At 45.8% G+C, this 15998-nt stretch overlaps 1 long non-coding RNA gene across 1 annotated transcript in view; it reads left to right on the forward strand.

The window, feature by feature from the left end:
• Positions 1–15998, forward strand: part of LOC145521195 (uncharacterized) — a 31492-nt gene that overhangs the window by 15360 nt on the left and 134 nt on the right. Inside the window, exons 3-5 of the long non-coding RNA XR_014065214.1 lie at positions 4652–5507; positions 11488–12703; positions 14204–15998. The exon at positions 14204–15998 is cut by the window's right edge and continues 134 nt beyond it. This is a non-coding gene — a long non-coding RNA (uncharacterized LOC145521195). The remainder of the gene's footprint in view (positions 1–4651; positions 5508–11487; positions 12704–14203) is intronic.

Genomic DNA, 15998 nt, shown 5'->3' on the forward strand with positions numbered 1-15998 from the left:
ACCTGCATACAGATTTCTTGGGAGGCAGGTAGGGTGGTCTGGTATTCCCATCTCTTTCAGAATTATCCACTGTTTGTTGTGATCCACACAGTCAAAGGCTTTGGCATAGTCAATAAAGCAGAAGTAGATGTTTTTCTGGATTTCTCTTGCTTTTTCTACGTTCCAACAAATGTTGGCAATTTGATATCTGGTTCCTCTGCCTTTTCTAAATCCAGCTTAAACATCTGGAAGCTCATGGTTCACGTACTATTGAAGACTGGCTTGGAGAATTTTGAGCATTACTTTGCTGGCGTGTGAGATGGGCGCAATCATGTGGTAGTTGGAACATTCTTTGGCATTGCTTTTCTTTGGGATTGGAATGAAAACTGACCTTTTCCAGTCCTGTGGCCACTGCTGAGTTTTCCAGATTTGCTGGCATATTGAGTGCAACACTTTAACAGCATCATCTTTTAGGATGGTGATATACACACATGTATATTAATATTCATACTTGAACCCCAATATATTGTTGAGAATTTTATCAATGTGATAGCATGATGATGATGTTGATTTTTTTTTTTTTAATCCTGAATTGAGTATAAATCACTTTGCATTGGAAATGGTAAATGAGTCATTTTAGTGAGTCAAATTTAGGAGTGTGGTCTAAGTTTCTGTAGTCTGTTTGAGCCACCATCACAAAATGCCACAGTCTGGGGGCTTAAACAGACCTGTACCTAGGCTCCTGGAGACCGGACGGCCCAGGTCTGCCCCAGCATCCGCGGTGTCTCCTGAGGGCCTTGCAGGTGGCGCCCTCACGTTCTCTTCTGTTAAGGCACAGACCCCATCGGGGCCACACCCTCACAGCCTCACCCAACCCTAGATGTCTCCTGCTGGGGTTCGAACCTCAACACATGAATTTGGGGAAAGCAGACACTCAGTCCATCGCGCTCTGCCCTAATCCCTCCCCAAAGAGGAGTGTCTATAACACCCAGTGACTCTTCAGGGCCTGCAGTGTAGATGCCACATTAAACTGACAAGAGCAACCACGCTGAGATGTAAGTCAGCCTCCACACTCAGTTATGTCAACTCTTTGGGACAAAGAAAAAGTAAAGAAGGAAGTGTTCACCCAGTGGGAAGGTGGGAATGCAGTTTTGGCTCTCAGTGCACAGAAGGGGCAACCTAGAAAGCTCTGCCCCAGGCCAAGAGGTGCCTCAGCCCGCACTTGCCCCTCAGCCCTCAGTGCTGACAATCCGAGTGCGACGGGCGGGGCGGGCGTCTGTGCTCCTCACGGGCACCTTGCAAGTGAGCCTTCATCCCTGGGGAGTGCTTACTGCCCGTGAGCTCCACCGGCTCAGTCCAGACACACGGAGGTTTCTGCATTTTTAATTAATTATTTCACATTTCCTAATACCAAGTTTCATGCCCGCACATCCTCTATAACATTCCCATTACTTTTTCAGAACGAAACACAGAAAAATTATTTATGGAGATTTAGCGGAGATTTGCATTTCTTTTTCTTGGAGATTCTCTGGTAGCTCAGCACTAAAGAACCCACCTGCAATGCAGGAGACTTGGATTAAATCTCTGGGTTGGGAAGATCCCCTGGAGAAGGGAGTGACACCCCACTCCAGCACTCTTGCCTGGAGAATCCCATGGACAGAGGAGCCTGGGGGGCTGCAGTCCAGGGGGTCCCAAGAGGTGGACACGACTGAGCGACCGAGCACAAGCACAGAGTATAAACCATTAAAGAAAATCAGAGGTTATTTTACAGGAAAGGGCTCATGACCAAGGTGAGGCATAAGTCTACCCTAGTTTCCATGTATTTTAATAGCACATATGAAATAAATCCCACCATGCAATATCATAGTTTTTCCTTAAATCAATCTACTTTTTAAAAATTAAGGAAAAGAAGACTTAGTATTTTTACATGTCTGCATGTGCTCATTTGTATAGTTCTTCTTCTTAATATTTTCTGCTTTTGTTAGGTCCATACTGCTTCTGTCCTTTATTGAGCCCATCTTTGCATGAAATGTTCCCTTGGTATCTCTAATTTTCTTGAAGAGATCTATAGTCCTTCCCATTCTATTGTTTTCCTCTATTTCTTTGCATTGTTCACTTAGGAAGGCTTTGTTTTCTATCTGTCCTTACTATTCTTTGGAACTCTGCATTCAGATGGGAATATCTTTCCTTTTCTCCTTTGCCTTTTGCTTCTCTTCTTTTCTCAGCTATGTGTAAGGCCTTCTGAGACAACCATTTTGCCTTTTTGCATTTCTTTTTCTTGGGGATGGTTTTGACCAAGCTCTGGGAGATAGTGAAAGACAGGGAAGCCTGGAATGCTGCAGTCCTTGGGGTTGCAAAGAGTCGGACATGACTGAGCAACTGAACAACAACAAAATATGCTTATTTAACTTATATGCAAAGTATATTATGCAAAATGCTGGTCTAGATGAATCACAAACTGGAATCAAGATTGCAGGGAGAAATAACAACCTCAAATATACAAATGATGGATTCTAATGGCAGAAAGCAAAGATGAACTGAAGAGCCTCTTGGTGAGGGTGAAAGAGGAGAGTAAAAAAGCTACCTTGAAACTCAACTTTCAAAAAGCTAATATCATGGCATTCAGTCCCATCACTCTATGGCAAATAGAAGGGGAAAAACTGGAAGTAGTAACAGATTTTATTTTCTTGGGTGCCAATATCACTGCAGATGGTGACTGCAGCCATGAAATTAGAAGACCCTTGCTCCTTGAAAAGAAAGCTATGACAAACTTAGATATACCACTAGGCTGACAAAGATCCGTATAGTCAAAGCTATGGTTTTTCCAGTAGTCGTTTGCAGATGTAAGAGCTGAAGCATAAATGAGATTGAGCAACAAGGAAATGATGCTTTCAAACCGTAGTGCTGGAGAAGACTCTTGAGAGTCCCTTGGACTTCAAGGAGATCAAACCAGTCAGTCCTAAAGGAGATCAACCCTGAATATTCACTGGAAGTGCTGATGGTGATGCTGAAGCTCCAGTACTTTGCCTACCATTCACTGGAAAGATCCTGATGCTGGGAAAGGAGGACAAAAAGAGAATGAGACGGTTAGATAGCATTACCGACTCAGTGGACATGAATCCGAGGGAACTCTGGGAGACCGTGGCGAGCAGAGGAGCCTGGCGAGCTGCAGTCCACGGGGTGGCAAAGGGTCAGACGTCACCTAGTGACTGAAAGACAACAACATGTATGCATAAATTTACCAGTCCTGGGATCCATCCTGAAGAGCTAGCTGTGATAATTCCTCTTCTGCCCGAAGAAACGCCTTCACCATTTCTTACAGTACAATTCAGCTGGCAGCAAATTCCCTCAGCTTGTATTATTTGAAATGATGTATGTCCCTTTCTTCTTGAGGAACAATTTCTCTGATAGTAGACTCTTTTAAACAGACTTTCTCTCCCTTCATTTTGAAAGATAATTTTGCGGGTAGTGGACCTGAATGGCTGCTTTTCCCCCTGTTTTCACCGTGTTAGTCTCACACTCTCAGCATCACCAAAGGTGCCGTAGGCGTGAGTGATTTCTTCACTCCTCTCTGGCTCTGTTTAGGATTTGTTTTTGTTTATATATCACAATTATGATGTGCATAGCTATGGATTTCTTTGAATCTATTCTACTTTTGTTGGGTATCTTGTATAGAAAGGTTTATTTTTCACCAAAGTTGAGACATTTTTACCTGTTTTTTCTCCAAGAGTCTGTCTGCGCTGGTCCCTTCCTCCTCTCCTGAGATCTTGACCACGGATGTGAGAGCACTTCACACAGTACTTGAGTCAGCTTCCATCGATCTGGGTTTTTCCTGAGCTTCAGTTTGGATAGTTTCTGTCTAGGTCTCTTTTCAAATTTATCCATCTTTCTTCAGCATTTTCCATTTTGTTGTTAAGCTCGCCCAGGGACGTTTTTACTTCAGATGTTGTGATTTTGTGATTTAGAATTTGTTTTGTCCCATTTCCTAAGCTGTTTTTCTCTATTCTCTGCCCAGTCTATTCATTCTGCCTTTCCTTTTTTTCATATAAATTCTTGAGTAATTACTCAATCATTACAACGGTTGTTAAAATTGAACTCCTGTTCGCTAGTTCCATTTCTGGACCGAGCAAGCCACTGTGCTGATTCTCTTCTCTTGTTTGTAAGCCTCATGTTACTTTCTAAGTTTCATGATTTTTTATGATGTGTTAAACATCGTCTGTGGAAGGACACTGGGATGTAAGAGAGTCCCATGTTTTCATAGTTGCGATCGACTTGTTTGTCCCAGAAGACGTGAGCTCTTTTCTGAGCCTGCTGGATAAAATGGGAAAGTGAAGGTACTTCACCAGGTGTCACGGTGACCTGGAGCCACACAGCTCTTTGATAGGAATGAGCTGCCCCTCAGGCAGCCTTGGTCCCTCCACACCTACGGTGAAGCGCAGGAACAGAACTGGCCTGTTAATACCCCACCACAGAAGACTGATCCGGGAGGCCGGATTCGGCCCTACTGGGGCCCTCAAAACCAGGCTCCAGGAAAAGAAGCAAAACTGTGCAAAGTCTGTTTTTCAGTTCTTGCTTCTCTGCCTTTTTCGTTTTTATTCTTTTTCCCCAGAAAGTTGGGGTCAGATCAGGATAAGTAAATTATTGTTTCCTTCGGCCCTTGGTTCTCTTCCAGACTCCAGTCTATCCTGCCGGGTCTACTGCTGCTGACAGCTTGGCTGAACTCACTCACCTTGACCTTGAAGAGTCTGATACTCTTTGTGTAGCTTCTTCCTCTTGCTGGCAGTATTGCAGGACATGGCCTCAGTGCCCAGGATGCTTGTGCGGCTCTCTGACCTCCAAGAAGTTCCAGTGGTGCCTTCTTGTAGCCGCCATTTGTGAATATTCTCAAAGGCCAGGAACGCTTCCTCTGGGCATGTTTTCCTTTGGTATTCTTTGTTACTTCCATTATCAAGTATTATTATTTTAAAATATCAGTAAGGAATGTGAATTAGAGTATACCCTAACATCAAATATCTTACGTCGTAACAACCACCAACTGTGGAAACAGGCACTGCTTTTCCCACCTGCTTTATGTCTAATATTCTGGATGCTGAGTAAGAAGAAAGATGTTTTGAATCTTCTGGTCTGTACAGTGTTACTAGCTCCAGGCTCTGGGGAGCTGGTGGGTGACTCAGAGAGTGTGCGGTTGTTAAGCAATCATGGATGACTGTGACTGTGTCAGCATTTACCAAAACGGCAGAGGCTAACTTAATTTGCTGTCACCGCCGCGATAAGCTCTGGGCTAAGGTTCCATCGAGTGTGGCCAGTTAGCTTCCCTCTGTCCTGAGGTCCCCCGTGACCTCCCCCACCCTTCTGTGACCTTGAACGACTTCTACAAAGACACATCTGGGGACAAGCTGCAGAGGCAGGAGCCAGCACAATCCATCTGTGATCACGTCTCCCCTCCAGGAGCCTTCGCGCCATCTGACAGTCGTGTCTGCACGTCTCACTCACCCTTCGAGGCTCCAGGTCTACACACCACAGTTGCGGTAAGTGGCAGCTGGTGAGAAACCACCTCAGTGACACAAAACACCGCAACATTTTCCTTGCGCACTTAAACCACATTTGTGTCACAGAGCGTGTGGGCCTTCCCGGCAGCTCAGTGGTCAAGAATCCGCCTGCCACTGCAGGGCACGCAGGCTTGATCCCTGGGTCGGGAAGATCCCCTGGGAACGGGCCTGGCCACCCACGCCAGTAATCTTGCCTGGGAAATCCCACGGACGGAGGAGCCTGGTGGGCTACAGTATACGGGGCCGCAAAGAGTCGGATGTGACTTAGTGACTAAACAACACCAAGCATTCATAGTGGACTTTGAGAGCATATCTGTTTAATTAATATGGTTTCTCTAAATATGTTGACCAATGATGAATTAGCTATTTTTTTTTATTTTAAAATGCTTGTTGAACTATTCCTTGATTAGAATAAACATAAGAATGGGCAAAAATGAAAGGCATTATTATAACGCATACGCCCATCTAACTAATGTGCTACCAACTGTTTCAGAAAGTATAATACACAAATTTTTAAATGTGTTGCTTCAGAGAATTATGGAGAAGCTTAGTGTTCCTAATACCCTTCGAAAGCAGTGGATGTGAGGATAAATTTTCTATCTAATCTTCTTATTTTTGAAGAAGCTAAGTGATACACAGCAATGTTTTCATAGAAGATCACAAATTCCTGCATATTTTCAAGAACTTCTTAATGAGCTGTTCTCTCTTTTTCTTCTACACACAAACACACACACACAATTAAGTGGGAAAGTCCTTTTTTATTTAGTTTGATAAGACTACCATGAGAAGGAAAGAAAATTCCACAGACATTCAGAAATATTCCCAAACTCCAACTCTAAAAATATGACTACATGCTTTAGAAATGAAATATTTGTAAAAGTTCATTGAAAACTGATGACCCTTAGAATGCACTATCTTTTTAAAAATGGCTCTGCAAATAACTCTGGCTCCAAGGAGAGGCGTCAAACCCCTCCCAAAATCTTGGCCCAAAAATGAGATTGGAATTTACACCAAGAAGCAAAAATGAGGTCTTATCTATAACTGGATGTTTTCCCACTGAGCTCTATTTTTCTTTCTGGCCATTCTGGCTTTCTTTCTCCTCTTAGATTTTTGTTTTGTGTTGTTTTTGATGTCTTTTACGTTGCTTTTGCTTTATATTTGTAAAACTCTTGCACAACATATGACTGCACCTTCTTCTCCCCCAAGGCTCCTGTTTCTGAAGTGGTTTTGCCACTTTATTCACGTCTTTTACAGGATCTCTCCTATCAAAATTTTTGGAAGAGAAGCTGTGTGACGAATTAGTTCTATCTGTAATTTTCCTTAAATAGTTCAGTAAACTGCATTATCCTGGGAGATAAAATAATGAAATACATTTTCTTACATCCTGGAAAAGAGAAGAGAATAATTTGTGAATTTATTTATGGAAAAAAACCTATTTTTTTAAAGAATATTTTCATGATTACTGCATTTAGTTAAGACTGTGAGGTTTTCTAAGTGTTTTTTGGAGCTTGTTTCAGATGAAATTGTGGCTAAAATGTTCTGTGTAAGCAAAAAATAGAACTTTAAAGATTGGGCACAAGAATATTGGAGGAGGTTAGAAGGCGAAGAATCTAGTACTTGGTTAAAGATGCGTCCAAACAGAAGAGAAGATGAGAAAACTTTTACTTCTAAGAGCAAAAATGTCTGCTCTCCTATATTAAAGTATCCAGCCTTAGTGGTCTGATAGCTGGACTGCAACACACACCCCATCTTTGTGTCTTTAATGAACAGGCGATATGGGAAAATAGAGGGTGATAAAAACTTAGCAAGATGGGAAAAGCAAGACATATATTATATAAAGAGGAGACAGAGCTATTAAAAATGCATTTGAAAATAAGCGCCAAGTATCAAATGTTAAATAATCATATGCACGTTGGAGAAGAGGAGCCAAGTGTGGTGATCAGGGTCAGGTGCATGGGAGGGACAGGGACAAGGCCATGCCAATGAGTTGTTGATTTATCCTAAAAATCATGGGAAAGTGATGAAAAGGACAAAGGATAATAAGTGAGTCAGACTTGTAATTTTGACTTCTATAGAAATACAGTTTGAGAGAGACTTGCCTGGTTTGGAGGGGCTGATTGGAAGGTATTGGTTAATCTAGCACATTATGGAGAAACCCAAGAGATGGTGAGGAGGTTGACATAGAGAGATAAAAGCAAAATATACTTGTAACCCAGAATTAATAACACTTGGTAATTTATTGGCTGTGGAGAGAAGGGGAGTAGTCAATAGTAACTCATCAGTGACTCTCAGTCTGGGTCATCCAATGAGTGAAGACATGATCAGCTGAGATGGATAATTCCCTAGGTGCACAATCTCTGAGGATAATGATGACTTTAATTTGAAATATTGAGTGCAAGGGGCCTCCCAGGTAATGCTAGTGGTAAAGAACATGCCTACCAATGCAAGAAACATAAGAGACGTGGGTTTGATCCCTGGGTCAGGAAGATTTCCTGGAGGAGGGCATGGCAACACCCCCCCACACACACACCACCCAGTATTCTTGCCCGGAGAATCCCACGGACAGAGCAGCCTGGCGGGCAGCAGTCCATGGTCTCGCAGAGTCAGCCAGGACTGAGGAGACCGCACACGCTGAGCATGAGGTGTCACTGGGGCAGCTGAGTTGTGAGCTGTTGTTACCAGTTATGTGCTTGGCGATTTCCCCGTAATTTACACGTAGTAACTCGTTGAATTTTCATAAAGACTGTCAGAGATGGGTACCTTTACCTGTTTTCCCCCAGAGGAAACTGAGCGTAGGGCTGCGCTCTGAAATTCTGGGAGAGGATGACAATAGGGTGTAGACTTGGGGGTCAGGGCGTAGGGGGCACAGCTGGGACACAGCAACTGGTGATATGGAGGCAGGCGGGTGGGGAGCGCAGGGTGAGAGCAGCCGTGGGCTTGGGATCCCGGGGACGTGGCACCGTGAAACACAAACACTGTGGACTCCGCTGAGAGCGTGCAGGCCCTGGTGGCGAGGGTGCTGGGGTGGAGTCGAGGGTATCAGAGACGCTCAAACAGTGGAAAGCAGAGCCTCCGCCCCTACCAAACAGGTGTGACCCGAACTGGACATGAGGAACGTTTTTGAAAGGACCAAGTTAGGTGCACCACGTCATCACTTAGAGACTTGCCAAGTCATATTCCTCATTTAAGAAAACAATGCCTTTGTCTTACTTTCATTCAAAACATACAAAGTCAATTATAGCAGATACTCTGTATTCTCGTTTCTCCAGTTCTGTAAACATAGCGCTCCTGCCCATTTTTCTAACGCTAGAAGGGAGTGCATCCTTCACTCTGAGGTGCTTGGCTCTCCTTAGAAGCTGGGGGGCATCCCCGTGCTCTCTCCACACCTCTTTCTACCCACCTCTCTAAGTTTCATCATTGTTTTTTCTTTTGCAGCAAATACTGTTGAGTGTCTATTTCATGCCTGGCTTTTGTTCTGTGAATAGATCAGATATTGAAAGTTGCCTTGTGGATCTTGTACTTAGCAGTTGTCTTTATAAACCATGGGCACAGAGACTGCTCAGAATGGGTCGAGGGCTGATCTGGGTGCTACCATCATCCACATGGTCTTGCTTACACTCAGATCCTTTTCTTGTAAACAGAGCAATGGTTAGGAGCTTCTCAGGAATGTCCAGGGACTTGGTGATGCTTCAAGAGAAATTCAGTCACTTTTCTATACATTTAGTACAATGGTCACCATTTCTGCATATGCTTGACTAGACTACGTTCTAAAAAGATCCTTGAATATTGTATAACACATGATACAATTAAGTAGGCTTTGGCTTTCTTTTAATGATAGAAAAAACTATAGTTCTCCTCTCCCTGGCTCCTGAATCGTCAATAATAGTAGATTTTTGCATGTGAGTTCAGTAGCACATCTGGTGAATATGCACACACACATACATGTCTTTTCAGAGCCAAGGAGAGGACAATTGCCCAACTGCAGCCCATTCTGGTTAACCTGTCTCACTTCAAGATGGAGGAAACAAATAGACACTTGGCAAAGTCACAGGTCAGGAGCAGAAGCCTTCTAAAGCATAAAATAATACTGTATTCTCCCTCCCCCAAGCCTAACTACCACTTTATAAGACTCCAGTAAGGGTAACAGCAAATTACAGCTGAAAGTGAAAGTGAAAGTCACTCAGTCGTGTCCGACTCTTTGCTACCCCATGGACCACACAGCCCATGGAATTCTCCAGGCCAGAATACTGGAGTGGGTGGCCTTTCCCTTGCTCCACGGGATCTTCCCAACCCAGGGATCAAACCCAGGTCTCCTGCATTGCAGGCAGATTCTTTACCAGCTGAGCCACCAGAGAAGCCCAAGAATACTGGTGTGAGTAGCCTATCCCTTCTCCAGCGGATCTTCCCAACTGAGAAATCAAACCAGGGTCCCCTACATTGCAGGTGGATTCTTTACCAACTGAGCTATCAGGGAAACCTAGAGTTGCAAATCTCATCTTCTCTACAAGGAGGAGTACTTAGGGAAGCCTACAGTGTACCAGGGATGCAAACACGTGCAAGCTAGAAGAAATGCTAGCTACAGACAACATTAAACACAGCTTAATTCATAAATTAAGGTAAATTTAACAAAATGGTTAATTTTATATTAATATGAGAAGCTATTACTATAAATGAGATTACACAGCTGTAATTTACATCAATTTTGTTCATGTTATTTGTATTATTAGACACATCTCTGATATGCCCAAGTAAATAGTAGAAGCTAGGACTATGAGTCCTAGCTCCCTGGACCCTGGGGGGAGGAGGAGGCCCATAGACATGTACCAGTGATTCAGGAAACTGGCCAGGGAAACTATATCCGAGGGGGGACGAGATAGGTCACCAAGCACGTTCACAGACTCTGAGTTCAGAATTACAAGCAGCCTCGGGAAGATGGCTCTGTCCTCACCAAGCAGCAGTGGACGCACTCAGCCTGTCTCCCTCCTAGATTTGCGTCCACACAGCTGGCATGGCCAGTCCTAAGGACATAGTGAGACCGATCCTGCCACATGGGTCCAGAGAGGGGCCCCTTCTCTTAGGGATCCAACTTCTGGAGTCTTTCACAGAGTCAGATAAAGTGTTTGCTTTGGGACAAATGCAGTTCCTGGGTCACACGCCGTGAACACAGATTTCTGGCCCCAGGCACAGCCTGGCTTCACACTGGCATGGCTCCCCGTGGCGGGTATTCTTAGTAAGTCAGCAGCGTAAGGTCACATCCTCCCAGCTGCATCTGAGCACACTTACCAGGCACTTTAATCATCCCCTGGCTTCTGAGAGGGACTTGGGCTACAAAGCTAGAAATTTCGCTTATTTGCACATTTTTGGAAATGGATAGTAGGAAAAAAGAGCCATTATCACTAAGTTTTGATCCAAGTCGAGCCTCTGCCAGCAGGGTGTCAGTGTCAATGGTCCTTTCTCTCCATCAGCGTGTTTTCTCTTTTCTTTCCTTTTTGTTAACACAGTTGTGTACAAGTCGCTCTTCCATGAGCTAAATTCACCCTCAGTACAGCCCTTCTCAAATGTCCAGTTGTGTAAAGCAGTCCAGCCCTTCTATCCTCTCGCTGTAAATCCTCCCAAATTTAAACAGACTCTGCTTTCACAAACACTCCATCTGCATTGACTGCCAGCTTCAGCTTAGGTCTCTGCCTCTCTCTTCTGTCCTCCCCACAAGAGCTCATCTGCTCTCACAGCTTCCCCCAGCCGTGTACTCCTCCTGCAACTGTCTATTTGATGTATCATAAGATCACAAAACTTTGAGCCACAAGGCATCTGAGCTGGCAGACAATGTGTCTAAATAAAAATAATGATAATCAGGGGATAGATGACTTGTGACCGCCACACAATTTGCTAGGAAGCTTTAGTCGCACACAAATGCAATATCTTTAAAGCCAAGCCCACTATTTTCTCTGCTCTTCCTCAGTTCTATGGTGGCTGCCCCAGGGCTCCTGTGGATGGAACATCATTTTCAAAATCACGAGGCTCCTGTGGATGGAACATCATTTTCAAAATCATTAAAGCTCTGCAAGTCAGCTTTTCTGTGCTTCATTCCCATATTATCCACACCAGATGGCAAAATGAGTTCTTCCATCCAAATGTCCCAGACTGCTGCCATCCGAACAGATAAGACTTGTTTACACCGTTGCTTCTGACCTTGACTTGCAGGTTTGGACTTTCACCCTAAAATCCACCCTGGATCCACTGTGACACTTGATCCTAAACCTGCAGCGGCCTCCTAGCCTGCCCAGGTCAGGGCAGGCTCACAGCTTGGCACCACCCTGTCCATAACTACCCACACCTGCAGTTGGCTTCGGCCCTCCCCCAAGTCCACAAGGAGTCTCACTGTCTTCCAGAAGGCCCGTTTGGCTTTTGTTTTTGCTGCTCCCTTGTTGGAAAGTTCCCCAGAGCCCCCCGTCTATCCTCATCCCGCCCTCGCCCAGTCTCTTCTGTATTATGTACTATTGTCCTACACAGCAGCCTTTTCTCCCCAACCCCGTTAGACGCTCCTTAGGCTTGAGGGCCACTGCATCCTGGAGGTCTGGGTAACACCCAGGGCACTGCCATCCACCCCTCTCAGCAGGCTCTCACCCAGTATCTTAACCAGATTTGAAAACTTCCTGATAACAGCCCCCAGACTGTCCCAGGCTTGGAGACGATCTGTGAACAAGATAGGCATCGTCCCTGGAACTTACCTATCTCAGAGGAAAAGGCGTTGATTTCAGATTGCAAAATCAAGTAATCGATTACAAACTCTGACAATGCTCCTACAGAGGGAAAACCAGGAGTTCAGGACCCTGAAAACCCCTGCCACTTATTTCAAATCATATTTTTCTCAAAAACAAGAGAACTTCTTTTCATTAATGCCATTGGTGAAAGATTTATTTCCAGTGGTGATTTCAGCTGGTTTCATTTTTTTCATATCTATGCACAGAAAATCCTTTCTCTCCAATCGTAGAGTTCATCCAAGATTGAGCTAAGGATAAACACATGCTTGAATTCCTTCCAAAATCCATCTGTATATACAAGGTGCAACTGAGGGATGGAATAAATGCAGTTAATCTTCGGCTGCGGCCGGGAAGGGGCTGACCCTGCCATGTCACCCTCCCACCAAGACGGTTCTTCCACGGAAACGCTCGTTAGTAAGTTCAATGAGAAACCATGACTTTGTGTCCCTCTGCCCAGGTCCTGCTTGCAAAAACGTGGTGGCTTCTCCCTTAAGATCATGCCTCAGATCCTGGCCTCAGACAGTGTGGACTCAAAATTACACAGGATTCCCCAAGTATGTAATCATTGCAGAATTACCTAGGGTTAGGTTTCAGTTGAAGAATGACTAGAACAGCAGTTTTCTGCTGTGACTTTTATGGACTTTACAAAGGATCCACTGATTTCATTTCCCCTCAGTCCACATTTCTCATCAGTTTTCTACGAAAATACATTTCCTGCTGTGGGCCCGTTTCTCAAGTCACCCCATTATCAATTCACGAGCAGCCCTGGCCACCCCATCAGTGGGAGTTCTCATCTCTATGAAGCGAGAGGACACTCGCGTGCTCTAGCATTGCACGGGGGTGAGGTCACTCGGTCTCTGGGGGCCGCGTGCGTGTCTCCAGCACATTCACTGTCGCTTCTGCTCGAGAGTGGGCCGCAGTCCAGAAGCCTGTTGTCATGAATGAACTGGTTTGTTCTAACTCCCAAGTCTGGTTCTGAGGAAAAGTTGTTCTTTTGTTTTAATTACTGAGATAGACCTACACTCTGTAGAGCGCACACGGATCAGGAATTTGCAGCTTGATAAGCAAACACGGGTACTTGTACGACCAGCTCTGGGATCAGGACACACACCCCACCCCTAGAACCCCACGGGTCCACAGACGGTACTGCCCACTCACATCCACACCTGAGCTCAGAGCCCCGCACTGACCATGTGGGGCCGGGGGTGGATGCGCCGAGGCCCAGAGCCTCTAGAGCCCTGCCAGCAACAGACAGTGAGGCCCTGAGTGGGTATCGATGACTCTGAAGCTCAGATCTCCTGGCCGCACAGCAAAGAGGATGGGAATTTGTGAGCTTGTGGATGGGAATCGCTTCCGCTGTGTCCGACACACGGTGCTGGTTCCTCCTCCACAGTCACCACTGCGCCGCCAGGAACCTGCAAGGAGTGGCCCCACGTGTGCTGGAGAGGCTCTGGGTCTCCTGCCCCTCGGCGTCCTCTGCCCCCGAAACCCAGGGACTTGGCCAGGCCCTCTGCAGCACCCCTTATGCTGCAGGCCTCCGAGACCAGCCAACCGAGGGGCCTTTGTGGTCACACAAATGTAAACACTTCCGTCTGAAACGTCCTAAAACAAATTACATATGCTTGTATATGTGTGTGTGCACGCCCACATAGACATGTGTGGGTGTGTATCTGCATATATGCACGTAGGTAAATGTATGTGCGTCCACATGCTTGTGTGTGTATGTGTGCACATGTGTGTGTCATGCATGCACATGTACATGTACATGTTTAGAATCGTGCTTGGAAATGTGTTTTTAAAATGTTGTTTTGAATCTTTTTGACACATTCACGTTTGAGAACCACTATGAAGTACCTGTTATTTCATTTGGGACTTTATGAATTACATTAGGTGAGTAATGGTGTTTTCTCGTAGGAGTGCTGCTGACTTTCCTGGCAGGGGACACTCGAGATCTTCAAGTTCACCATCCATTTGGCATCTTCCCTGTGTCCTCTCTGCACCTGCCAAATAGCATCTGGTTCAGAGTGAATCTAGTAACTGTTTTGATGAGAAAGGCGGATCGCAAGATACTTTTCAAGATGACTCCTTCGTAGAAAGACAAAGCTAAGCCACCTGGAGGTGGTAACCTCAACCCAAGTGAACAATCTCTCACCGACCACTTTCGTGGGCTGGCCGTGTGCACCAGGTCCTGCCCTCAGGCCGTTCAGTCTAGCCTCAGTATCTGCTTAATGATGACTTCTCACCTTGCTCACGTGCTGACAGCAGGCAGCCTCGGTCTCCAGGACCCAGCAGGCGATGGGCTCCAGGGGCGGTTCCCCCGGCGGACCCTAGTGCCCCCTCCGCAGGCCGGGGCTCCGGGCGCCCCTCCTCAGTCGCCATGCAAAGCCGGAGGCTTTCTCCCCAGCCCCTGGCTGCTGGCCCCGTGAGCCTGCAGTGAACAGGAGGAGCCAAGACTCCCTCAGAGTCACGACTTTTCCATGAGCAATCCCTGGGCTTTCTGGTCAGTGCAGGTTGGGTTTTAAAAATATCCCACTTGGCCATCTTCCGATTATTCTCTTCTAAGTTCATAATGAAAGACAGCTTTCTGTGAAATCACGAAAGCCAGTTTACCAATTTACTTTTCAAAGACAGCGTGGTCATTAGGAAAACATACTTTCAACATGAGGCACGCTGAAGCTGTGACCCGACTCCCACATGTTTCATGCAGAAAACAGCTGAGATGATCCCCGATGGCCTGGCCCTGGAGTGAGCAGAGCGCCTCTGTATCGCCTGTCACCGTGCAGGTTTCCACGGTCCCAACTAGAAAGAGGCCCCCCAAAGCCCGACATCCTGCTGGGTGCAGGGAGAGAGGAGCAGACAGAGAGGCTTGCCTCCTGGAAACCGCTTTGCGGTGGAGAGCTGGGCACGCAGGGCAGCGGGTGAGGGCAGGTTACAGGGCTTCGGGAAGTGAGGAGAGCCACGGAGGTGGGGAAAGTGGCTGGGAGAGTCCCCAGCAGCCATCCAAACGTCACTGAACAAAACTACATTCAACCAAGAGGAAGCAGAATTTTTAAAATATTCTGACCATGGAAGCCAATATTTAAACAATCTAATGCTGTCATATAAAAATGCCTTGTTAACTGCAAGAAAATATTGAAGGGGGTATAAATAGTGCCTGCAGGCCAATGAAGGAATAACTTCCGGGGTGTAGAAGGTGTTCCATCAACCTCGCTCCACGAGGAATAAACTGTGTGTGATATTCCTGGAATCCTGCTCAGACCCCAGTGGTGCTAAATGAATACTTTCAGTCAACAAGAGAGCGAGCGAGGAAGCTGAGAGATGAAGGAGACCTCATTTTTAACGCGTGAGATTAGGGTGGAACCTGATGCTCTTTGAACTCGAAGGAAAGAATCAACGGACAAGACTGAGGACAAGAGGTGAGGGTACCTCTTTGAACACATCTGAGTAAAATCCACAGCACGTTTTCCCTTTGCTCGTTTACAGCTGTGAATAGACTGTCACCATCATTTGGACAAGGATTTAGCACTTCCCATGTGGCTCAGATGGTAAAGAATCTGCCCACAATTCAGGAGACCCAGGTTCCATCTCAGGGTCGGGAAGATCTCCTAGAGTAGGAAATGGCAACCCACTCCACTACTCTTGCCTGGAGAATCCCATGGACAGAGGAGGCTGGCAGGCTACAGTCCATGGGGTCACAAAGAGTTGGACA

The sequence above is a fragment of the Giraffa tippelskirchi genome, chromosome 9, assembly GCF_054371585.1.
Source record: "Giraffa tippelskirchi isolate mGirTip1 chromosome 9, T2T-mGirTip1v1.2.pri, whole genome shotgun sequence".
Taxonomy (NCBI): Eukaryota; Metazoa; Chordata; class Mammalia; order Artiodactyla; family Giraffidae; genus Giraffa; species Giraffa tippelskirchi.